This window comes from Nicotiana tabacum, chromosome 5 (genome assembly GCF_000715075.1).
Source record: "Nicotiana tabacum cultivar K326 chromosome 5, ASM71507v2, whole genome shotgun sequence".
NCBI lineage: Eukaryota > Viridiplantae > Streptophyta > Magnoliopsida > Solanales > Solanaceae > Nicotiana > Nicotiana tabacum.
Genome location: NC_134084.1, coordinates 143851532 through 143877028, shown reverse-complemented (window position 1 = coordinate 143877028; position 25497 = coordinate 143851532). Strand labels below are relative to the sequence as shown.

At 37.7% G+C, this 25497-nt stretch overlaps 1 pseudogene; it reads right to left on the bottom strand.

Moving 5' to 3' along the window:
- Nucleotides 1-12298, bottom strand: part of LOC107771405 (uncharacterized) — a 44378-nt pseudogene extending 32080 nt beyond the window's left edge.
- Nucleotides 12299-25497: the final 13199 nt, after the last annotated feature.

The window sequence follows — 25497 nt, the reverse complement described above, 5'->3', positions numbered from 1 at the left end:
CGTGGGTCTATTGTTCCATCAAATTTTGGAATATCAGGCATTTTGAATTTTTTTGGAATTGGGTGGGGAGCAGCACTTGGCTTCCAGGGTTGTTGCGAATATTGTCACACCTCCTTTTTTCTACACCCCCAGAAGGGTATATATAAGGGAGTTTTATCCAACTTAAAGTGACAATCGAAACGTGATTATTTATTATTAAAAATCAAGTTCAGAGTCGCCACTTGGGAGATTTAGGGTGTCCCAAGTCACCGGTTCAAATCCCGAACCGAGGAAAAGATTGACTCTGTTTTACAGTACGCGATCTAGAAATTCTAAGTAAGGAATTTTGTTAACCCGGGAGAAGGTGTTAGGTATTCCCGAGTTCCGTGGTTCTAGCACGGTCGCTCAACTGTTATAATCGGCCTATTTATCTGATTTTAAAACATGTTTTAGTCTAAGGTAGATTTTAACCGTTTTAATCATTTTTAAGAAGATTCAACAATATTTAAAATATGCCTTGGACCACGCCACATGATATGCACCCGCGGTCGGCGACATATTTTATCTAAAGTTATTGAGATTTGGATTTGGGTCACATGAAATGCACACCCGAGTTTAAGGAAGTTAATTTAAAATTACGCGCCTAAAACAACTACACACTTTCAAGTTTGTGAGGGCCATGGAAAGTTCAACTAATGGCGCACCTCGATTCTAATTAAAGGGCCTACATGTTACCCTTATTTGCAAATGACTCTTCTCTTTGCATAGAAAGTTCTTTCACCAATGACTTGCATAAAATTTGCATGACCCCAAATAAATATTAGCCAACAATTTCGCCTTTAAGACAACAGAAAAGAAGCTGCAATGCCATGACTAAGAAACTAGCAGTTAAACATAAAGTTAGACTCATGAATTAACTTCTTTTAAGCACAGTACTACCCCTTTTAGCAACCAAAGAATTTCACAATTTGTCTTTTTCAGAAATGAACCTCTCGTCGCCAGCAAGATCCAACTAATGAGACAAAAAACCTCATTAACAAATCCCACCAAATTCAAATAAGCACACGTTTACGCCTTTTAAAAAAATTCTAGATTGCACGGGTGGTGGAAGCTCATGCATTACAATAAAATTCAAAGAAAAGTCATTGTTCAGTTAATTGAATCAACATATGCCGATGGCCAGAATAAACAAAGATGTAATTCGAAGCTAACAGAGTTAATTGAATGAACTTAAACAGATGTACTTGGTCGAATCTCTACCCATATACATGGAACGTATGTAATAAGCAGTGACACAAATTCATACAACAAAGTTATCTCAAAGGTTGTTGGCAACTTGTGTAAGAAGCTCTCCAAAACAGAATAATGCATCTCCTGAAAAACTAAAGACATGCAGCTGGTTATTTCACTTCCCAGAACATATGATCACTCTTGAAAGTGAAAGAATCTAAGCACAAATTGCTATATGATTTCAAAGAAAAACAGAACAATTCAGGCACTGACGGGCAGACGTTCGACCCCAACAATTTTGACTATGGTCTGAGTATTATAACACTAAAATCCCTTGTACTGAAAAATCAGAAATCCCAACTAAACACCATGAGAAGATGTTTCACTAATTCATGCCCATTGCATGAACATAACACTATGTTATAACATCCAAATGAATTGCATAGCAAAAGAGATCTGATACAGCATACTCCCACTTAACATAGTGGAACACAAAATCTAACTACCCCTCCTTTTTACTACCAACATCTACAATAATAAGAACTCAATTGCCACAAACCAACATCTAACTATAAGTGTTTGATAGAAAAATAAAGTCCTACCAGATACAAACCAAATACTGTTTTTAGAAGAGTATTACGAGCAAACAACAACATATAGTGCATCTAATAAACTCAAAACCATGTAATTCAGGAGGAATGAAGCTGAACTATGAATCAGAACATATTGAGGCCTTGTTTAAAACTCCAGATTTCATTTCACACTTCAAGTCGAGCCTCACATGAGATAGAATTCAGAAACATGTACCTGAGAATAAGGAAAAATAAAAGAAGTGAGGGAATCAATAGCCAACAACAGTAGAGCAGAGCCCAGATTTAGCGATAAAACAGTACTAAAACCAAAAACAAACTTCAAATTCTTGAACCCATTCCAACATTCAAAAACCCCAAATGTATTATTTCTACTGAGCCTTGGAATTCTGACTTATCCTAGGAATTTAAAACTCAAAATCAAACAGAAATTTTAGCTATTTTTTAGTATTTTTCTTGAAAGAAGGCAACTCAGCCGTTTTTAAGTTTTTTTCCGAATTTTGATCTCCAATCCCTCTGCCTTGTTAATGAAGTAAGAGTGTCTTTATAGGCAAGCTGTTAGGGAATCAGAAATAAGCTAAATTTTGCTCATAAAACCTTTCAGAATTTTTATTTTTGCTCAAGTGCCCTTAGCTCAAAAACTAGATTTTCACATTAGTCCTAAGGCCAGCTTCTAGGAGCTTCCTAAATCAGTTATAATAGATTCCCTAACCTAAATTCCCTAGACTACCCTTAAAACCCCGGTCAATTACCCTAGCTTACCTCATGGGTCAAGTCGACCCAGTAAATTAAACCCAACTGAACGGGCTTCTCTTGCAAATGGGTCAGAAATGACCCAAAGCCCAAACAACCACTTATCCAAACTAGCTTCTGTGATTTTATCAAGAGCAGGAGAAAACAAACATTTACATGATTTGAAAACTAAAATTTTAACTACATGACTGATTAATAATACAAATAGGCAGGGAACAAAACTAATTAAATTAAACTAATGAGACTAAAACCAAAAGGAGAGATCAAAGATTTAACTATGACATTAACAAAACTCAACAAGCCAAGAAAATCGGAGAACAAGTTTTTTTACGATTTGAAAAAGAGATAGAGGGAACAATCGAACATAAAACAAAACTCAAAAAATTGGTCAAGTTTTCAACCAAAGAAATAGGAGAAGAAAAGAAGAAGGACAAAAGGTGAAATAAAACCAAAAATGGACACAGAGATGAATAGACACTCACCGATTAAACTCGAAATTACACTTGATATCCTGATTCACACGAAACTGATGCTACTCATTTGTTCTCTATCAAGAACAGATGAACAACATCAGTTTTGTAGTGCATCAGCCTCCTAATCGTGGAAAACAAAGGCTTGGGTCGATGCACGCCACCGGATTCAATTGGAAATTGATCTTTGAACTTTAGGGCTCGAGCTTAGATTTAAGATTCGAGGGGTTCTAGCAAGTTTCGAGGAAAACGAGTTGTGGATTGGGAAAAAGGATGAGGTAAGGGTTTTATGATATCAACTTGGGGTCGTTCAGAGATGGCGCCGCCGGCTGAGGCGGTGGAAAACTAGGGCGGCCCTAGGGTTTCTATTCAATCTCTGAAGATGGATGTGAGGGGTGAGAGACGAGTTAGGGGGGAACGTTCGGACACTTTTATACTATAAGGGGTCCTAGTTCCGGACCGTTTGATCGACTGAGATCAATAGTCCAGATGGAAAATGACTAAGACGGGGTCATTTGGTGACTGAACGGGGTCGTTTGGTAATTGAATGGGGCAGACATGGTTAAGGGACGTGGGTTTGGGCCGGTTTCGATGGGTAATGGGCATAATTTGTTTGGGTTTGGGGAATTTAACGGATTTGGCCCAAAATCAGGCTTTTTCCACTTCTTTTCCTTTTCCTTTTATGTCAAAATTCTTTTCTTCTTTTTTTTTCCCAAAATTAAAACCTAAATTAATTCCTAAACCAGATTATCCTACCAAATTAGATTAATTACTCAAAATAATTTTTACCACAACTAATTAATTACCAAATTAAAAGAAAACTATAAAATTCGAAGCTAAATGCAAAAATGAGTTATTTTTTGTGATTTTTCCATTTTTGTAAAACATACTAATTTACTAATTAATCTAAAAATGTAAAATTAAATCCTAAATACAAATACAACATATTTTTGTATCTTTTATGAATTAAACAAAATTTAAAATGTGCAGACAAGTGCAAGCAATTAACAGAAAAGTGCTACAAAAATCCACGAAATTGCAAACAATGGAAAAAAATTATTTTTTTTGAATTTATGGGAATAATTCTTATAGGGCAAAAATCATGTGCTCACAAATATTTATCCGTATCTATCCCTTTGATTACGGGCGGCACCCCGGGTATTTGCTCTATGCGGTCACTTTGTTCCTTGAGCTGTTTCTGCAACGTTAGTACTAAGTTTTGTAAATCAGAATTGACTAAGTTACCTGGTTCTCCTTCCTGTGATTCACTGGGGGTTCCACCACTACCTGAATTAACAAGCCCGGAACGAGGGTTCTCCAAAGTGTTGTTATTTGGAGTGGGTGTGGGTGGTGCAGCAGGTAACTGGCTAGCAAAAGCCTCAAGAGCTTTATTGACTTGTGCATCAATTAGTTTCTGCAAAGCTTCATCGATAGCTTCAACATTTTCAAATTGAGCGTTTCCATTTGTATGAGATCCATCAGGAGAGCCTTCACGAGACCGCCGAGGAGAGCCTCGTGGAGAAGGGACCGAGGTTTGATTACCCTGTGGATTTCTCTAAAGTTGTTGGTTTCCTTGAATGTTGTCAGTGTTGTTCGACATGGTTGATGCAACAAGGAAAGTTAAGCTAAAAGCGGATAGATTATCAGATTCCTGGTAACAGAACCAATTTGTTTAACCAAAAAATGGGATTTCAGTCAAAGCTTTAATTTAGAAGAACTCGGGTTACTGATAATCAAAAGAATATATGAAAGAAAGTAATTTGGCTAGCAATAAGATAATCAAAAGAAAAGAAAGTAAATCGGTATATTCAGATAGTATTTCGTGTCCCTACAATTGATCCGTTCTCTCCCTTTTATAGCTATTTTGGAGATATGCGTTTTGCTTTTGTCATAATAAGGCCATTATGGACAATTAAAGACATTAAATGCTACGTTACATAATCATTGTATTTAATACAGATTCTCTAACTTTTTTAGTATTTAAGGCGCATTAAATACTATATCTGTACTCCCATGTAGTATCAGATTCATTCCCCTTGATTCTTGGACTTAAATAAGTATGAGCGCTGAGTCTTTTGGATAACCGCTCGTGTCTCTTCCTTTGCCTCTGCTCGTATCTATTGCAACTCGTGTCTCTTTGCCAGTTGTAACTCCTTGACCAATCTATATGTCATGACATGTCATCTTTACACCACTTTAATATGTAAACTCAATTTTTCCCAATACATTGTCATCCTCGGAGTGCACTACAACAAAGGTCATACAAGATAGACTTTTATGAAGAAGATACTCACTGTCTAGACCCAATCAAGAGTGGCAATCATCAGCTTCTCCAACCAAAAGTTGCCACAACCCCTTTTTCAATGGAAAATCTATTTCACAATTTTCTCCAACAGTGCACACCAACAAAAAAATATCAAGAGATGTTACTTTACTCTGGTGAAGTTGCTCAAAATGGTTATAAACTTCCTGGATGATATGAGGGTTTTTTCCAACACAAGCTTGAGCAAAAAGTACAACTGCCAGTGCTAAGACCATGTCATGCTCGAGCGACCTCGGAAACCTCTCTTTCAGCAATTCAACATCCTTCACTAATAGACCACCAAGAAGGAAATGGCTATCAAGGAAAAATAGCTTAGCTCTGGGGAAGTGAGCAAGTTCCTTTGCCAAAAACTCTCGATGTATCTCAGGTCCTGCAAGAGTAAGGTTCTTTGTGATCTCTATAGAAAGAAAGACTTCAAGACACTGAGTGTTTAAATTGCCTCTCCACAATTCTCCATTATGCCACACAATACTACAACTAACAGTTTCCTCTCTGTTGTAGCTATCTACTTGGTCGCATCGAATAACACCTCTGATTTGGAGCTGTTCACAGGCCCTCTTAAAGGTCATATATTCAATCGTAATATGTCTCTTATCAAATTCATCAAGATGCTTCATGACATAAGCTACTGCTTCTAAATTTTTCTCGTCTCCACTTCTCTTTCATTTTTTCTTTACTCGAGAAGTCAAAGTAGCAGTTAATAACTCATACATCAATCTGTAAGTAGTATGTTTCTCTTCATTGCATATGTGAGTTTCTTTTCTCAACATCTCACTAATTGCAAAAACTATCATGGTGCTAAGTAGAAGGAACCGATGTTTCCCTACGAACTCAGCAGAAGAATTTTCCTTGACAGACTTGGAAGTTGCTCCAGTTTTGCATATTACACCATTCACCATAAGTGAATATGGAGCATCCACATGCCTTCGATCAGGCCCAATTCTAAAGCTCCTAGGATCAGCAAATACATGTTCTAGCAGCAGGCTATGATCCGGAACAGGGCTTGTATCTGCAAACTCAACAACTTCTTCAACCAATTTGTCAATCTTCTTATCTGTGACCTTCAACTCCACTTCAATGGCCAGGTTGTTCTCAAACATATACTTCTTCAAGTTTGTCACATAATCCCTCATAGCATAGTGGTTCTTTTCAGCACTCGCGATAGTGGCAGCTATATGAACCTGAATAATGTGACTTCTATCATTGTTGTTCACCACAACGGCAAATTCCTCAAGCTTCTCATCGATCAAGGGAATGTTATTCTCATCAACTTACTTCTTCTTGACCTCCTTATCTATTAGCATTTCATCAAACATCTAGTGCTCACGAGCGGGATGCTGTTCCTTTTCCATTGACTCAAAGTTTTCCAACATCTCTTTCCTCAAAGTAGCTTTTGGAATAACAACATCGATTAAACTTCTTAGTCTTTCATCTGTGTGAATAAGTGTTGCTGTTGCAACCCATCAAAATCCCCTCATCCATCAAAATTTCGGATGGAAGAGAGCTCTCGACGATGGTATCAAAACAAAAATGTTGCTGCTGAAATGGCAAAAGGGGAATGGAATATTCAGATATGTGGTTGGAATTATCAACAGTAGTTGGAATCGCCTCGTCCATCAGAAAACTGGAACAGAATCGTTGACCTGCTATTGCTGCTGCTCAAATAACAAATGTGGAGGATTATACTCCGAGATGTGATAAGTCCCCACCATTTCCATGCTAGAAAGGAAACCCATGTTATTAGATTGGAAACCCATTGTGGCGCCTCTATTTGAAGCCACACTGACAGTTGAAAACCCGCAAAGGCCGCAGTGAACTCTGATGGCTGGTAGGCATAAGGGACCGATGGGGAACTCCCAGCTTGCCAAGGTTGATGTGAATTGAAATTAGAGGTGTATAAAGGGTTTGTTGGTTTGAATTGCTGCTGATACCCCATATAGTAAGCTCCATACCCGCTATTACAATAATCGGAAGAATTATGACCTTGGTAGGGTGCATAGTTGAAATCTTGTCGAAGATTTGCAAAGCTAGAATGTTACGACCCGACCAGTCGTCTCATGAGTTATTCCGTTTCCCCAATTTCTTCATCTTTATGCTTTGTGTATCCGTGTTATGTGGTATTAGGTTGGTCGGATCGAATCCGGAATAATTTTGGTAAGGTTTGGGACACTTAGTCTCTTTTGAGGTTGCTTAAGTTGGAAAAGTCAACTGGATGTTGACTTATGTATTAGAGGACTCGGATGTGAGTTTCGATGGTTCGGATAGCTTCGGAAGGTAATTTGGGACTTAGGAGAGTGATCGAAATGAGTTTTGGAGGCTCAGAGTAGATTTAGGCTTGAATTGGCAAAGTTGATATTTTGACGGTTTCCGGTTGGTAGGCAAGATTTTGATATAGGGGTAGGAATGGAATTCTGAGAGTTGCATTAGCTCCGTTGTGTCATTTGGGATGTGTGTGCCAAATTTCAGGTCATTCGGACGTGGTTTGGTTGGGTTTTTGATCAAAAGCGGAATTCGAAAGATTTTGGGAACTTAGGCTTGAATCCGGTGTGTTTTGGTTGATTTGATGTCGTTTGAGGTGTTTTGAAGATTGGTAGAAGTTTGAATAAGGTTTTGGGATATTGTTCTGCTTCTGGTATTTCCGTACCTGCGGATTGGGGACCGCAGTTGCGATGCCGCATATGCGGGAAAAAGGTCGCAGAAGAGGAAGTTGGGATGTACGCAGGAAACCGCAAAGGCGGTAAGGAGGACCGCATCTGCGATGTCGCATATGCGGATAAGGGATCGCAGATGCGGAATAGAGGAACATAAGTGAAAACCATAGAAGCGGTTGATTGGCCGCGAATGCGATACCGCAAAAGCGGTTATAGGGCCGCAAATGCGAAAATGTCTAGGCAGAAGGTATAAATTGTGTCCTTCACGATTTTGAGCTATTTTCACCATTTCTAATTTGGTTTGGGAGCTTTTTGGACGATTTTGAAGAGGGATTTCAAGGGAACTTCATTGAGGTAAGGAATTTGGACCTAAAACTCATTCCTATGCTATTATTTTACGGATTAGAGCTATAATTAATGGAATTTAAGGGCTAAAATTGGGGAAACTAAGGCTTGGAAACTTAGACCTTTGCTTGAGGATTTGAAGGGCCATTTGAGGTCGGATTTCAGAACTTTTGTCATGTTTGAACTCGTGGGGAGATAAGGAATCTACTGATATTAGAAATATCAAATTCCGAGACGTGGGCCCGGGGGTCGGGTTTTGGTAATTTCGGGATTTATGTTGTAAATTGATTATTTTTGCTTGAGCTTCGTTCCCTTAGCATATTTTGACTTCATGGTTCTGATTTTGGATAGATTCGACGCGAGTGGAGGCCGATTCGAGGGGCAAAGGCGTCGCGAGATAAAGATTTGACCGGCTCGAGGTGATAATTATTGTAAATGATATTCTAAGGGTATGAAACCCCGGACTTGCACATCGTTGTGCTATATTGAGGTGACACACACCCTTGATGATGAGCGTGGGGTCGTGTACTATTGGGGATTGTGACTTAGTCCGTCCTAAATGACTATTTTACTGCATATTTGACTGAAATCTATTTGATATCATCATTATTTGGGCTGAATGCCATATTCGGGCTTCGTGCCAACTATTTGAACCATTAGGGGACTTTTATTGATAATTCCTCACTGTTTTGACTTTATACTTGAACTCAGTCATGTTATATTTCACTATTTTCGTACTCAACCATGTTTACTCTATTTTAACATGATCTTTTAAATGATATTTTGGGCTGAGAATCATGTTTTACTATTGCCTGAATGGCATGTAAGGATTTTGACTGAGTAAGGCCGAGGGCCTATGTTGTGAGGAAACATTTGATATTGATTATGAGGCCGAGGGCCTGAGGTATGTATGCCACGAGGTGCTTGATTGATATGAGGTCGAGAGCCTAATGATGATGCCACGAGATGGCTTGATATTGTGCTTGGGCCGTAAGGGGCCCTTCTAGGAGTTTGCACACCCCTAGTGAGTGCAGGTACCCATTGTGATATGAGATTGAGCCCGATGGGCTGGTATTGTTCTGAGATGTTTCCCGAGGGGCAGATTTGTTGATACGGTGCCCGAGGGGCGAACCTTTATGTGTTTATATTTTCTTAATTGCCTGTCAATTACCATGCTTAATTGTTGAAAAAGGCTTTTCATGAAGTTAAATTTGAGTTAAAGGATTTTTACCTATCTTTCACTGGTTTGCTATTTTAATGGTTTTACTGCTTCATTATAGCATGTTTTGTGCCTTACGTGATTTCCTGCTTTCAGTCTTTATTTATGATTATTACTCACTGAGTTGGGGTACTCACTTTACTCCCTGCACCCTGTGTGCAGATTCAGGCATATCTGGTCCCGCTCCCGAGTGCTAATCATTTCCGGCTCAGGCGGATCTAAGGAGTCTCTAGGTAGTTGTTGACGTTCGCAGCTCGGAGCTCTCCCCTATCTTACTTCCTCATGTTCTTGGTTTTCTGTAATAAACTCTGTAGTTTGATTGAGAGTATTCCGTTTTACTAGATGCTCATTACTAGCAACACCCCGGTATCGGGCTGTGTTAAATTTTATTTCCGCAAACTGTAATGTTCACTGCTCACTGTTGGATTATTTATTACGTATTAGACTTAAATTCTTATTGTTTAATTGCTTAAAATTTAAATGGGAAAGTGTCGGCTGGCCTTGTCTTCACGAGAGACGCCATCACGACTGGGTCCGGGTTTAGGGTCGTGACATAGAACCTGGGCATTCACTATAGCAAGCCATGGATGCCTAGCTCGTGGGTCATTATAACAACCATATGGTGGGAGAAATCGATCCATCTCCATTGCCATAAAGGTCAGAGAATCGATGCTTTGATACCACTGTTACGATTTGAAAATTTAAGAAGAAACTAAAGCTAAGAATTAAGCTAAGCTAAGGAAAAGAAAATAACAGATTTCATTCATGCCATGAAAATGAGTTGATGCTCAGTACATATAGCCCCAAACGTGAGTAAAGACGTAAGGACTAAAAAGAAATAAGAGAAACTTACAAGGGGTAGTAAAAATAATAACGTAAATTAGCTAAGTGGACTCAATTGCAAATAGTAAGACTTGTTAGCTACTCCGCCAACTCCTCTCACTAACTTCATAGCACAACATTGCAAGCCCATTGTACAAGCTCCACCAATAACTCCAACCCCTTCCATTTTAAATCGTATCAAATTATATAGAGTAAACCCTTTTAACCCTAAATTTCTTTTCTGGAACCCTATTCAACTAAACAACAAAAAGACTATATCTTTTATAATAGAGAAATCAACATATCCACAGTTTCCAGTCGGTGGATAATGATTTTGCCCCTCTATCCTTCCTACTTAAAACCATCTCTATCACAACTTATCCGCACCTGGTGTTTCTACCAAATCATACTAATTTACCGTGGTAAGTCCCAAATTAAGGTGAGAATGTAGGCTAATTAACCGTGGTTTAACGATAAGAGCGTATTTGAAGTAGGGTTGGGCGTATATCGGGTAAAACCGATAACCCAACCCGTTAATTATTTATTGGGTTATCGGTATCGGGTTATTGGGTTAACGGTTTAGAATTTTTTCACTATTGTGTTATCGGTTCGGGCCTCGGTTTGCCAATTTTGTTAATGGGTTAACCAATAAGCCAATAAGAATTAATAAAGTTACGACTTTACCTTAAGTATATACATATGATAGGGCTTCAGTTCATTCTCTCCTATTCTTTCTCAGCCGCACTCTTCAGTTGCTTCATCTTCATTCTTCATAGATCTTACTAGTTACTCCTAGCGTAAGTCTTTAGTCTTATACATTAGGCTTTTAATTTCTATAACAAAATTCATCTTCATATTGGTATTTTTGACTGTTAATGGTTCTTTATTGTCTTATTTTTGTTTCTTAATTTTGTGAGCTCACATTGTGCAGCCTATACCTACTACCAATTTCTCTTCGCACTTATCAATTCTCAATCGACAATCTTCGTCAGTTTCGGGTATATTTTTAAATATTATTCTTCTGTACAGTACGGTGAGCTTTGACAACAGGACAACATTTTCTTGCCTTCTAGGTGTTTTTCATTTATGTGTTAGTATTGCCCATGCACGAATCAAGGTTTTGCTCTATGGTTTCTTTTTTCAGGTTAGGCATTTGACAAACAACATCTAGTTTATCTTGGACGGTTAGTACTATATGTTTGGACTTGTTAATTTTAAGGTGAAATTGCTAGTATTTTGTATTATTATTAATGTGTTTGGACAACTGTTGATGAAGAATTAATACTATTCTAGTTGTGGTCACTGGACATAAAGCAGAAATGGGTATTATACTATTCCAGTGAATTGTCTTCTCTTTTTTGCTTAACTCTAGATTGAGTTATCTTATCGGGCAAACAGATAACCGTAACCGAACCGATAATGATCGATAACCCATAACCGATATCTTATCGGTTCAGTTATCTGTTTATCAAATTTATAAACTGATAACCGATATGCTAAACCAATAATATTCATAAACGAACTGAACCGACTGATGTCCACCCCTAATTTGAAGGCATGTGTCATGTATCCAAACCAATGTGCTACCAATTACCATTCCTTTTGAGAGCGACTTTGCGCTTATGAGGCTGCGGCTGAGCTGGCGCATCCTTAGCTTCATGAGCAGCTTGCTTTGCTAAATTGGTCTGATGGCACTTCCCTTGCGTATGGGCCAAGTAATTCCCTTCGTTATTGTGGAGCGTTAAGCAAAGTTTACACTCGTAGCTTCCCAAATGGTTTCGCATGAAATATGGATCTTTAGCCAGATCAATTGTCTCAAGGGCAAGCCGCCGTAACCGCTCGCGCCGGTCGATGGCTTCATATTGTGCAGAGGCGGCGCCACCACTTTCCCGCTTCGAGCCCCACTCTCTGTCCATATTGTTGGTTCAATTGTTTTGTTCACAGAACTAACGGTTAACTTGAGTTTTGTTCTTTAAGGGAGTAGATGAAACGGAAAAGAGAAAGGCGGTTCGTTATAATGGGTCGTGTCAATATAATTGGACCGGCCTAAACATCAAATAAAAGCAGGAAAGTGCACAGATAGCCATTCTATGCTATTTACAGTGGGAAAGTGCACGTATAGTCATTCTTAAGAATGTTATTAAGAGATTATTCGGTACTTATTTTATCCCAAAAATTTAAGCCAAAATTTTTAATTCAAGATAACTCAGGACACCTGTATTCCAAAAAATTAAATTAGAAAACAGGGAAAAAATAGCTAGATTTACAATAGGTAATTGAAAAGTAGCTAAATTTAGCCCATTTTCATCCAAAGATAAAAACTTAACAAAAATACCCATAAAAATCCGAAAAATTCCAGCATGATATACTAGAGTTTGAATTTTTTACATTGAGATTACAACATAATGTGCTGGAGTTCCAACATAATATGCTGAAAGTTTATACGTTGGAGCTCCATAATCTAGCATATTATGCTGAAACTTTCCGTGTGATGGAGTTCCAACATAATATATCGAAAGTTTATCCGTAGGAGCTCCATAATCCAGCATATTATGCTAAAATTTTCCGTGTTTCAGCAAAATAATGGTTATTTTTCAATGACTTTATAAATACTGGCTACTTTTAAATTATCAGTCAAAAACTGGCTAGCCCGTGCTATTTTCACCTAAAAACTGAAATTCAAAATACATTAATTAATTAAAGGGAATCTTACAGAAATGTCCCAAAAAAGTTCCAACTTACCAACCTCTAGCCATTAATCATAGACTTACCAAAACTAGCCAGACACATATAAAAATTGAAAACCCAAAGAAATAAGGTTCTTTCTCTCCAATAATCACACACAAAAATCTCCTTCCATATTTTTAGGTGTAATTAGAAACATTAGATACAAGACGAAAATGAAATTTTATGGATGAGGTAGCAAATAAGGTGATGAAATATAATATATATATATATATATATATATATATATATATATATATATATATATATATATATATATATATATATATACACACACACACACACACACACACACACACACACATTTTCAATGGGTATGGTTGAGATTCATTGAATATATATAGATGAGTCAATGTACAAAATTTGAGAAAGATTGGAGGTGATTTGGACCGAATTGGTATAAAAAATCGTAGTTAAAATCGAGTTCAAAAAGTTCTTCTGCGACACATGTATCAAACATGTATCACGCATGTATCTCACACGCATATATACATACATACATACATACATACATACATACATACATACATACATACATACATATATATATATATATATATATATATATATATATATATATATATATATATATATATATGATACACAGTGTGATACACATATCATTTTTTCATGTTCATCTTCTACTTCGAATTTTCAATTCAAACCACCTCAAACCTCCACCAAATCATCCCAAACCTGAGATTCAAGCTCCTTAAGATATACCTAATCTATTCTAAGAACACTCACTCAAAAGAGAGCAAAATTTTGACTTTTTTTTGCCACAAATAGCTAATTAGCTAATATTAGTAATATTTTATAAATTAACCAATTTTTGTAATAAGCTACTTATAAATGGACATGACTAATATTTTTCTTTAATTAAACAACAGACCTTTAGAGTAATTACCTCATGTCATTTCTACAAGAGAAATTTTCATAAAGCACCATCTTTTAGTAGTAATTGACCATCTATAGATACCATTTGCTATATTACGGATTATAAATACCTTTTTTGTGGTTATAAGATGTATTTGATGTATTTAAGCTATTGTATTCATGAATACAACAACAAAAATAGGCGTGAATCAGAGAAGTCCAGCTAATCAGTTGTTGTATTCGAGAGTATTCGACTGTATTCATGTAGTGAAACATGGGATTACATCTGGACAGATTATTGTATTCGACAGTATTCACGGCGTGAAATAGGGGATTACACTGTTTTTAAAACGGAAAGTGAATTAATTAACATAATAGACTCCTAATATAACTCAACAAACTCAATTATAACACACAAATTTTGTATTTTCAGTTATAAAAAAGATTCTCAACCGAAAAATACCCCAAAAACATAGCAATCTTCAGAGAAATTATATAATACATCTGAATACATAAATTATATTAATTATAAAAAACTTATGAATACATTCATGGCATATAGCGAGATAGTGAATACAATGAAATACATAGAATACAGCGGGATACACTGAAATACAATGAAAAAAAGACAATGAATACAGTGAAATACATGAAAATAAAACGAGATACATTGAAATATATTGAAATATATTAACAGAAAATTCAAGTTGCTCAGCACCAAACTCCATCGTCTTTGTTCAAGAACAACCCTAATGTCGTCTCGTCAAGCTGGAGGATAAGTAGAACCAAATCAAGAACCCAAAAAAGAAAAGGTCCCTTTTTCCCTAGATTCCCTCTTTTCCTCTCAATTTCTACTCCAAAATGGAGAAAATCACTATTTCTACTCATTTGTGCCCTAGCCTTAAGCCTTTCAATTCTAATTCAAGTTTAGATGTAGGGTTTTCCTTGCCTTGTCTCACTTCTGTATTCCCAAATCAACGCTGAAAGATATTGGCTTAAACAGCTTCAGTTGAACAGCTTCGTTTACTCCTCTTGGTCTTCGAATATTTCGTAAGGAATTTGGTTGTTTTATGAAAGGGAAAGAACCGTTGGCTAGACAAAGAAGCGGAATCGAAAATTTTAATGGGATGGGGGAGGAGAATGGGATGTATCAAAGTAGAGAGAGAAATAAAATATTGTAACTGATTAGCATATTTAGTGGCTTAGGGTTAGGAGGTAACCAAAATTAAATATTTTGCTATAAACCTTAAAAGGTATCTGTAGAATATAATTTATTTAAAATAAATAAGGTGTTAACATTTGCTATAGGAGGTAAAAATTCCTTTCTACAAACCATGAATGGAATGCGAGCATTTTTACGAAATGGTCGCTTTTAGCAGTCCTATTTAAAACATAGTCAGTTGTTAAAATTATTTAAATATTTAGCCGTTTTTGACAAACTTCAGATTGCTCGTGTCGTTGCTACTTATTATGCTTGTTTTCCATAATTATTTAGCTTTATACTTGAAATGTCTAAAGTTCAAACTGTTAAAATCAAAATTTAAGACCGAACTATATTCAATTTCAAATCCGATTTTCTGACATTTGAAATTTCAAACCCACGATTGAAACATTAGACTCGATGCTTTGAAGTTTGCTTTTGAAGCGGCTAAATTTTAAAATTCTTGTAAATGAAACTTCGGCTATTCTTTAAATAAGGGTTCTAAAAGCAACTATTTATACATCTCGCTCGACCATTTTGCATTTGGATGGAAGAGTAGAAGGTGGAGATATCCAAAATGAATGAAAGGGGAACTTTCTGAGCTGCTTAATTTACAAATGCAGTCATTTCACTTCACATCCCACGTGACTCTTGATGGTAGGCTAGAAACTCGTATTTTAGTCATAATTTGTACTCTAATTATTGTATTTTACTTGTGGTTGGGCTTGAATATTAGTGTATTGCACTTATTATATGTTTATGCCTTGCAGGAAGTGATCTCGAGTTAAAAAGATACTTGGGAGCAAAATCGAATGAGTTAGAACTTTAAAGTCTGAGTAAAAGCCCAAAAGATTAAACCAGAATCGCGTTCGGGGGTCGGGAGCCAAGTCTGATGTCAAAATGTGAAGAAATGGACTACTCTGTAAAACTTACACTTCCGCGTCGCATGGGGCAGGGCAACAGTGCTTTTTGTTGCTGTCCGTCAAAAGTCGCTCTGTAAACTTTCCTCTATAAATTTCGTGTTGTGATGCTTTCTTATTGTCACGACCTGGATTTTCCACCCTCGGGAGTCGTGATGGCGCTTACTAATATGAGCTAGGCAAGCCAATCCTTTAAACTAATTACTTCATTATCCATTTATTTCTTTTTACATACGTAAAGCGATAACGTAAAAACAACAAAAATTTAAATTAAGCGGAAGAAAACAATAAAATATCTGGAATCTATATCTATTACAACTGCTTAAGCCTTAATCACCCAAAACTTGGTGTCACAGTACCATAGACGGTCTAAGACTGCTAAATACAATGTCTGAAAATAAAAGACACATTCTGAAGCAGAAAGATGAAATAGGAAATAAAAGATAGAGGAGACGCCAGGGCCTGTGAACGTCTGCAGGTCTATCTTGGATCTCCGCGTGGACTGAAGGTAGCCTCCAAACTAAGGTCCAAGAGCTGTCCCGAGATTTGCACATCGTGCAGAGTGTAGTATCAGCACAATCGACCCCATGTGCTGGTAAATGCCTAGCCTACCCTCGGCGAAGTAGTGACGAGGCTAGGACCAGACTTCCAAGTAAACCTGTGCAGTTATATAATATACAGCGGAAAGTAAAACAAGAATAAACAAGTAAAGAGGGGAGGGGAACACATGCTTCGGGGAATAGCAGGTAAAAACAGAATATCAAGAGAATTACAAAGGAACCAAAATCCAACTACTAACAAGGATAAGGAAAACAAAGACAGATTTCACTTTTATTTCACATCTTGTTGCAGGCATGCAACCCGATCCCATTTTCTATATCTCGTGGCAGGCGTGCCACCCGCTCCCGTTTCTTGTATCTCGTGGCAGGTGTGCCACCCGCTCCCATTTCGTTTATCTCATGACAAGCGTGCCACCCGCTCCCATTTCATTTATCTTGTGGTAGGTGTGCCACCCGCTCCCATCTCATATATCTTGTGACAGGCGTGCCACCCGCTCCCATTTCATTTATCTTGTGGCAGGCGTGCCACCCGATCCCAGTTACAAATCAACAACAATCACAAAGAATCTCGGCAAGGGCACAAGAGCAATATAACAACATCCTGGCAAGGAAACAATAATAATTCAATAACATCCCAGCAAGGGAACAATAATAACTCAATAACATCCCGACAAGGGAACAATAATATTTCAATAACATGTGAAGTGCAATAATTCACAATGGAGTCATAACAATTACAATACAAGACTCACGGGCATGTTTGACACCGACGTATAGATACTCGTCACCATGCCTATATGTCGTACTCCACAATTAACACGTAGCAAATAAGACACAACTCTTAATCCCTCAAGCTAAGGTTAGACCAAACACTTACCTCGATGCCACGAACACAATTTACGTTTCAATTATAGCTTTACCCCTTGATTCCACCACCAATTCGCTCGAATCTAGCCACAAGTTACTTAATTACATCAATAAATGCTAAATGAATCAACCCAATGCATGAAAATGAGTTTTCCAAAGTTTTACCCAAAAAGTCAAAAATTGCCCCGGGCCCACATGGTCAAACCCGAGGTTCGAACCAAAACCCGATTACACATTCCTCCACGAACCCAAATATATAATTTGTTTTGAAATCGGACCTCAAATCGAGGTCCAAATCCCCAATTTTTGAAAAACCTATATTCTACCTAAATCACCCAATTTCCCCCATGAAAATCATTGATTTTGAGTTGAAATCATGTTAGAAGATGTTAAGGGTTGAAGAAAACTAGTTAAAAACGACTTACAACTGCTTTGGAGAAGAAGAAGCCTTTGAAAAATCGCCCTAGAGTGTTTATGTTTTGAGAGGATATGAAAATGGTTTAAAAATCCGTCTAAGTATAAAAGTTGCAGGTTGCAGATATGGGAAATGCGAACAGGGGTTCGCAATTGCGAACCCCGACCTCTGCTAAGTTGGGAATTGTGAAACAGGGCTCGCACTTGCGAACCCTTCTGGAAATTTGGACTTTCGCATTTGCGGACAAAAATGTCACATTTGCGACTTCGCTTTTCCGACACATAGGTCGCATTTGCGACCTCAAGCACTACAAGCAGACTTTGCATTTGCGAAGGGACACTCGCATTTGCGAGGTCGGAATTGCGAAGAATTATCTCGCATTTGCGAGGAAGGGCAGGCCTGGGCTGGTTCGCATTTGCGACCAAGCCCTCGCATTTGCGATTTCGCATTTGCGAGCTAGGCTTCACAAATGCGAAGCCTGCAGGCCTGATCACACCAGCAAAATCCTGCAATTTTCTAAGTCTACAATACACCCCGTGGCCTATCCAAACTCACCCGAGCCCTCGGGGCTCCAAACCAAACATACACACAACCTCAAAAACATCCTACAGACTTATTCGTGTAATCAAATCACCAAAACAGCATCATGAACATCGAATTAAACCTCAAAATCTATGAAATTTCTCAAAACTTCTTTAAACATCAAATTTTGCATTTAAGGTCCAAATCACGTCAAATGGATTGCATTTCTTAACAAACTTTACCGACAACACATATAAATCATATTGAACCTGTACCGGGCTTCGAAACTATAATACGGGCCCGATACCACAGGTTTCACATAATATTTCACTTCCAAAAACCTTTATATTTTTCAGAAAATAATTTCTTTAAAAAAAAATTCATTTCTCGGACTTGGGACCTTGGAATTCGATTCCGGGCATACGCCCAAGCCCCATATTTTTCTATGGACCCTCCGGGACCGTCAAATCACGGGGTCGGGTCCGTTTACCCTAAACGTTGACCGAAGTCAAATTAGTTCATTTTATAGTCAAAATTTATCATTTTTCACAGATTTTCACATAATAGCTTTCCGATTACACGCCCAGACTGCGCACGCAAATCGAGGTTATGCTAAAAGAGGTTTTAAGGCCTCGGAACGCAGAATTTTATTTTAAAACAAGTGATGACCTTTTGGATCACCACACTTATTCTTTAATTCTTTTTTTGATGAATTACTCCATAATTATGGAGTAGTTTACCTTAGGGTTTGACATGATTTGGTGACTTGGTTATTGTTTATGGATTTGATTACTGGTTAATTTCTTGAATCTATTGGAAGAGCTTTAACTCTAGTTGTGATTTTATTTATTATCTTGTTTAATCGGAAGAGGAGCATAATATTAAATATTGTTGCAACGTATGCCTCAATTTATTTCGGTACTTCTTAAAGTAATCAAAAGAGCTTTATGATCTACCCCTTAAATTAAGATTGAAAAATATTCGAGAGAAGTTTCTCTTAGACCATTCTTACCAATAGATTCTTGCAAGTTTCATCGCACCTCACATTAGTTTATTTGAAAGATTTAGATTTAATCGAGAGAGGAGTCTGAATCGGAAGCATAAGATACACCAATTGAATTTGTGAGAACCGATTGAACCTCAAGAGTGAAATATAACAGTATCATATCCAGAATAATAACCTTGCACCTATCACGTCAAAACCCTTGTTCCTCACATTGATAAGAAACCAACTCTACGAGTCTCTAATTCCTTGTTGTCAATTGTCAATTGTCAATTGCTTTATTTAGTAGTTAAACGTAGTTCATAATCATTTAACTCAAGTGTTGATCCTCCTGAATAAAAATTAACCTAGAAATTATTCGAACATTATTTAAATCCAATCCCTGTCAAGACGATATTTTACTATTCTATCTTTGATTAGTGAGCCTCAATTTCATGTTGTGTTTTGCGCTCATCAAAATTTGGCACCGTTGACGGGGATTGGCAATCAATAGTGTTCAAAATAGTTTTTGGGTGCTAATTCAGGAATTTATTTTATTTTGTTCTTCATGGGTTTCTCTTCCATGTGCAGGCAACAGGTTAAGTTCGTGGTGTATGACTCGATCCTCTTTAAAAGAAGTAATACCCTACAAATCAGAGTTGGAAAAACACCTGCGGTAACTGAGGAAAGAGAAAGAGTTCACCGGAAAGTTCTTAGGGCAACCTTCAACCCAAGAACACATAACTAATAACGGTGAAAACGAGGTAGATTTAGCTATAAGAGAGGGAGCACAACATAGGGAAGAAGCTGTAAGGATAGTAGCTGAGGCAGCCCGTAGAGCTGTTGAGGATACCGTCAAAGATAATGGGGGTCGTAGATTCAATATAAATTGACCCTTGGTTGAATACCAGCTCGAGAATGCGGTACCCAGACGTGGTAGAGCATTGGGATATTATGCCAGTCCAGTCTACAATTGGGGACTGTCGAGTGTCAGACCTCTACCAGTAACAACCAATAATTCGAGTTGAAGCAATGCTTGCTTCAAACTATCCAGAACAACTGTATTATCAGAGGGAAGGTGAATGAAGATCCTAACACTCACTTGATGGATTTTGAGGAAATCATGAACACCTTCTAGTACAACGGAGTGTCAAAAGATGCAGTATACTTAAGGGCATTCCCCTTTTCACTAAAGTATGAAGTGAAGCACTGGCTTCGTAACTTACCAACGAGGTTGATCAGGACATGGGAATATATGGCTAAAAACTTTTGTGACAAATATTTCTCAGCTACAAAAACAGTGAAATTTAGAAGGGAAATTCACAACTTCTGCTAGACGGACACCAAAATAGTTTTCCAGGCTTGGGAAAGATTCAAGGTGATAGTGAGGAAGTGTTAGCATAATGGGATTAAATTTTCAATACAACTCTAGGACTTTTGGGATGGAATGACACCTCCGTCAAGACGAACTCTGAACACTGCAGTTGGGGGCCTTTTAATAAAGAAGACGTCTGAGGAGATTGTGGCAATTCTTGATGAGCTCTCTGAAGATGCTAATCAGTGGCTTGCTGAGAGTAACGATAGAAGAAAATTAGTCGGGGTTCATCAAGTAGATTCTAACACAATAGTGCAAGCCCAGCTAGACGTCATGACCAAAGAGATAAGAAACTTGAACTTAGCCAAGGTCCAGAGCCAACCATCACCTGTTTGTGATTCCTATGGAATGGGTCATTAAACGTATGAGTTTCAGGCCTTAGTTATAGATGAAGTGGTAAATGTTGTGGGAAGCTTTGACAGAGGCAACTACCAGAGTGGTAATAATTTTAACTTTATGGGACAGAGGCACTCAAGCTTTTTTTGGAGTTCACCAAGTGGTGGCCTGAATTCATGGCATCAGAATAACTCTAGACACCAGGGACAAGGAGCTCCAGGTTTTCAAAATCAGTAGAGGCAGCAATATCAGCCTCCATAATCTAATCAGTCTAGCATGAAAGATCTGATGAAGGCCTTTATTATTAAGACATAGGAGAGGCTTGAAGCCCATAGCTCAGCTATACAAGAATATGGAGCAACTATCAAAGAACTGAGCATGACTTTTCGAAACCTGGAAAGATAGGTTGGGCAACTAGCTACTCTGTTGACTGAGAGGGTTCCAAGAACGCTCCCTGCTGATACTAAAAGAAATCTAAAAGAGACAATAAATATAGTGTCTTTGAGGAGTGAGCACGAGTTGGAGGATCCCATAGCAAAGCAAAAGGAGGATTCGATTGAAAGACAGGTGGAGATTGTGGAAGAGCAAAAAAATGATAACATTCAAAAAGGTGCAAGGATGGTAGATGATGGTCTGAAGAAGAAAGGGAAGACCAGATCTCAGAAAAAAAAGAAGGATGATAATGCAACAAATAATGAGAATGAAGAGAGACATGATTACTCTACCTTTTCCCCCAAAAGCAAAGAAGAGAGAAGTTAGACAAACAATACGAACGCTTTCTAGAAGTGTTCAAGCAGGTGCATGTGAATATACGTTTCACCGAGGTACTTTCACAGATGCCAGCTTATGCTAAATTCATGAAAGAGATATTGTCCAAGAAGCAGAAAGTGGAAGAGACATCAGTTGTCAAGCGGACAGAGCATTGTAGTGCCATTTTGCAAAATAGGCTCCCTAAAAAATGTGGAGATCCAGGGAGTTTTACTATACATTGCTTTTTTAGGAAGTACTAAATTTCAAAAATCTTTTGTGTGACTCTGAGGCTTCTTGCCTTTGTATATTTTCATGAAATTAGAGGGAGAGATTGGATAAATCAGGTCGATACCTGTGTCCTTGCAACTGGCAAATCAGACCACAATTATACTTGAAGGAGTAGTGGAAGATATGCTAGTTCGGGTGATAAAATTGTGTTCCCTGTGGAATTCATTGCGATGAACATGGAGGAAAATAAGGAGATCCCTCTGATTTTAGGAAGACCCTTCTTAGCTACAAGCAGACAATTCTAGATATTCAGGAAAGGTAGCTCATGCTCAGAGTGGGTGATGAAAGATTGATCAATGGAAGGAGAAAAGGGGGTTGTGAAAGAGCAAATTGGAAAGAGTAAAACGGGTAAGTGTGGGCGTACCTAAAGAAGGTGGAAAATAAGCTCTCAGCATGGATGTGTGCACTGGGTTGGGCGTGCAAAGGAGATCCCTACTTCGATTTCAGACTCCGACTAGATGAATCAGGAAAAATTTCTTTACCTCTTACTTTTTATTTGCATGTCATAGGGACATGCCATCATTTAAAGTGTTGGGAGGGGAATGTATATATGTATATGTATGTTTGTAATCTTTTTTTTTAATTGATCTTTTTTGACTTTTCCCGACGATGGATTTCCTCGGCTGTCTTCTTGAGGGCTTAAAGTTAAAGAAAAAAACTTTAGAAAAACTTTGTTTATTTGTGTTTTGTTTTCTTAGGTAGTGTAAAAATTCAAACTTGGGTTTTCTTTGTGTCGCGGTTCTTTTTCAAGGGTTTTGCTTGAACTGGGTTTAGTTACTTTTTGTTTTAGTAGGAGTAATGAAGTCTTGTGGTAGGTGTTAAAGGGAGATGACTTTTCTAGACTTTGTTGTGCCTTGAGAGCAGTGAGTGCCTGATTTGTGACGCGTAGGATCAGTTTTTGACTCCTAAATAAGTACCTTAAATTGTGTGATGGTAACATTCTTAGCTGCTTTGATTAGAGATTCGGAATAGATCTGATCCTAAGTGAGTTATATGCCAATATGTATGAGGTTTTGTGATATTTTGTGCATGTCGGTTGATGTCTAGAACTTGTTTCGTGTGTTTGCAAAGAGAAATAGTAGTCTTGTTCAGTCTAGAAAGTGATATAGACATTTCTTTGTTGAGCCAGATATATATTTTTCCCATCTAAATGTGATGCATCTTAGTTAGCCACGTTGAGCTTATAATCCTATTTCTTTGGCAATCACACTACAACTTTGATCCCTTAATTTGATTTGTCTATTTGTTTGAACCTTTTACCTCTCTTGAGTACTTGATTTTGTTGTGAGCTTGTAAAAGCTAAGTGAGGTATGGTCGGGTTTTGAGTGGAACTATAGAAAAAGGAAGAAGGTGCATTGTTTGAAAAATTATGAGAGCCACTTGTAGAGAATTGAAAAAAATAAAATAAAATAAATCAGAACTTAGAAAAGAAAAAATGGATTCCATGCTAGCGTTAGTTCTCATCTTGTTTGTGCTAAAAGATATTGAGAGCTTGATGCTATTATGAATGAAGGTTGGGGTTTTGCTCAACATAAATGTGAGGTTTAAATTGATAATGTATATGTATTAAAGTGCTTATGGGAGGTATAGTCACTATATCCAAATCTATCCTACCCGTCCTACAGCCTATATTACAACCAAATTAAGTCCTACTTGATCCTTGATCGACTGAGGACAAATTAGTAGAGTATTACATTACGGGCAAGCCTATGACACGTCTTCTGTGGCACATGAATTCTATTTCTGAGAGTGAGTTAATTCTTTCTATCTTGAATTCCTATTTGTTCTTGAATTTTATTGTGTGTGGAACTATTCTCTATCTTTAGTATGAGAGCACATGATTTGTGAAGAAAATGTAATGTCTTTGACCTCTGTGTTAGAGTAAGTGAGTAGGTTGTGAAAAACGCATGGTGCTTGTGAGTTGAGTCTTGAGGTGAGGATGTTATGGTATGGTGCTTAGTATGTTTTAAATATTCTTGGCATGATGCATTAGGGAAGTTGTCTGATAAGAAGGTCGTCTCTATGTGAAGTGCGGTTTGATTGCTCGAGGACGAGCAATAATTTAAGTGTGTAGTATTTATGGTAGGCTAGAAACCCGTATTTTAGTCATAGTTTGCACTCTAATTACTGCATTTTACTTGTATTTGTGCTTGAATGTTAATGTATTGCACTTATTATGTGTTTTATACCTTGCAGGAAGTGATCTCGAGTTAAAATGATATTCGAGAGCAAAATCAAACAAGTTGGAGCTTTGAAGTTTGAGTAAAAACCCAAAGGATTAAATGGGGATCGCGTTCGGGGGTCGGGAGCCACGTTTGGATGTCAAAACATGAACAAATGGAGTACTCTTTAAAACTTACACTGTCGCACCGCTCCACGCGGCGCGATAATGCTTTTTGCTGATGTTCGTCAGAAGTTGCTCTCTGAACCTTTCCACTAGCACCCCGCATGAGGTGGCGCGCCCGTGTTATTTTCTTAGAGTATTTTCTTGTTTCAGCTTGGAAAAGGTAATTTCTCCTGGCCCCGCAATTGTGAGACCAACAGGCTTGGCAATTGCGAGGAGCTGATAGCAATTGCGAAAAATGCCTTGGCCAGCCTTGTTCGTATTTGCGAGCATTTCTTCGCAATTACGAAGTTCTCAGAAATTCCTAGCAGTCGCAAATGCGACGATTTCTTTGCAAATGCAAAGGTAGCAAAAATTCTCAGGGTTCGCAATTGCGAACCCTTGGTCATAATTACGACATCTGCACCTGATAAGTGGGATTTTTTACGGGATTTTATCCATTTTTCAAATTCTTTAAAACCCTAAACTCTCTTGGGCGATTTTCCAAAGAAAGATTCTTCTCCAAATCATTAGTAAGTAATTTCTAACTTATTTTCTTCAATCTATAACATCTTTCTACATGATTTTATCTCAAAATCAAGGGTTTTTCATGGGAAATTGGGTGTTTTTGGGTAGAAGTTAGGATTTTCAAATTTTGGAGATTTGGACCTCGATTTGAGGTCCGATTTCAAAACTAATTACATATTTGAGTTCGTGAGTGAATGGGTGATTGGGTTGTGGCTCGAACTTTGGGTTTTGACCAAGCAGGCCCGGGGTTGATTTTTGACTTTTTGGGGGAAACATTTGAGAATTCATATTCATGCATTAGAATTGGTTTATTTAGCATTTATTGATGTTATTAAATTAATTATGGTTAGATACGATTGAATTGGTGGTGGAATCGAGAGGTAAAGCGGTGGTTGAGCGTTGAATTACCCGTTGGCTTGGGGTAAGT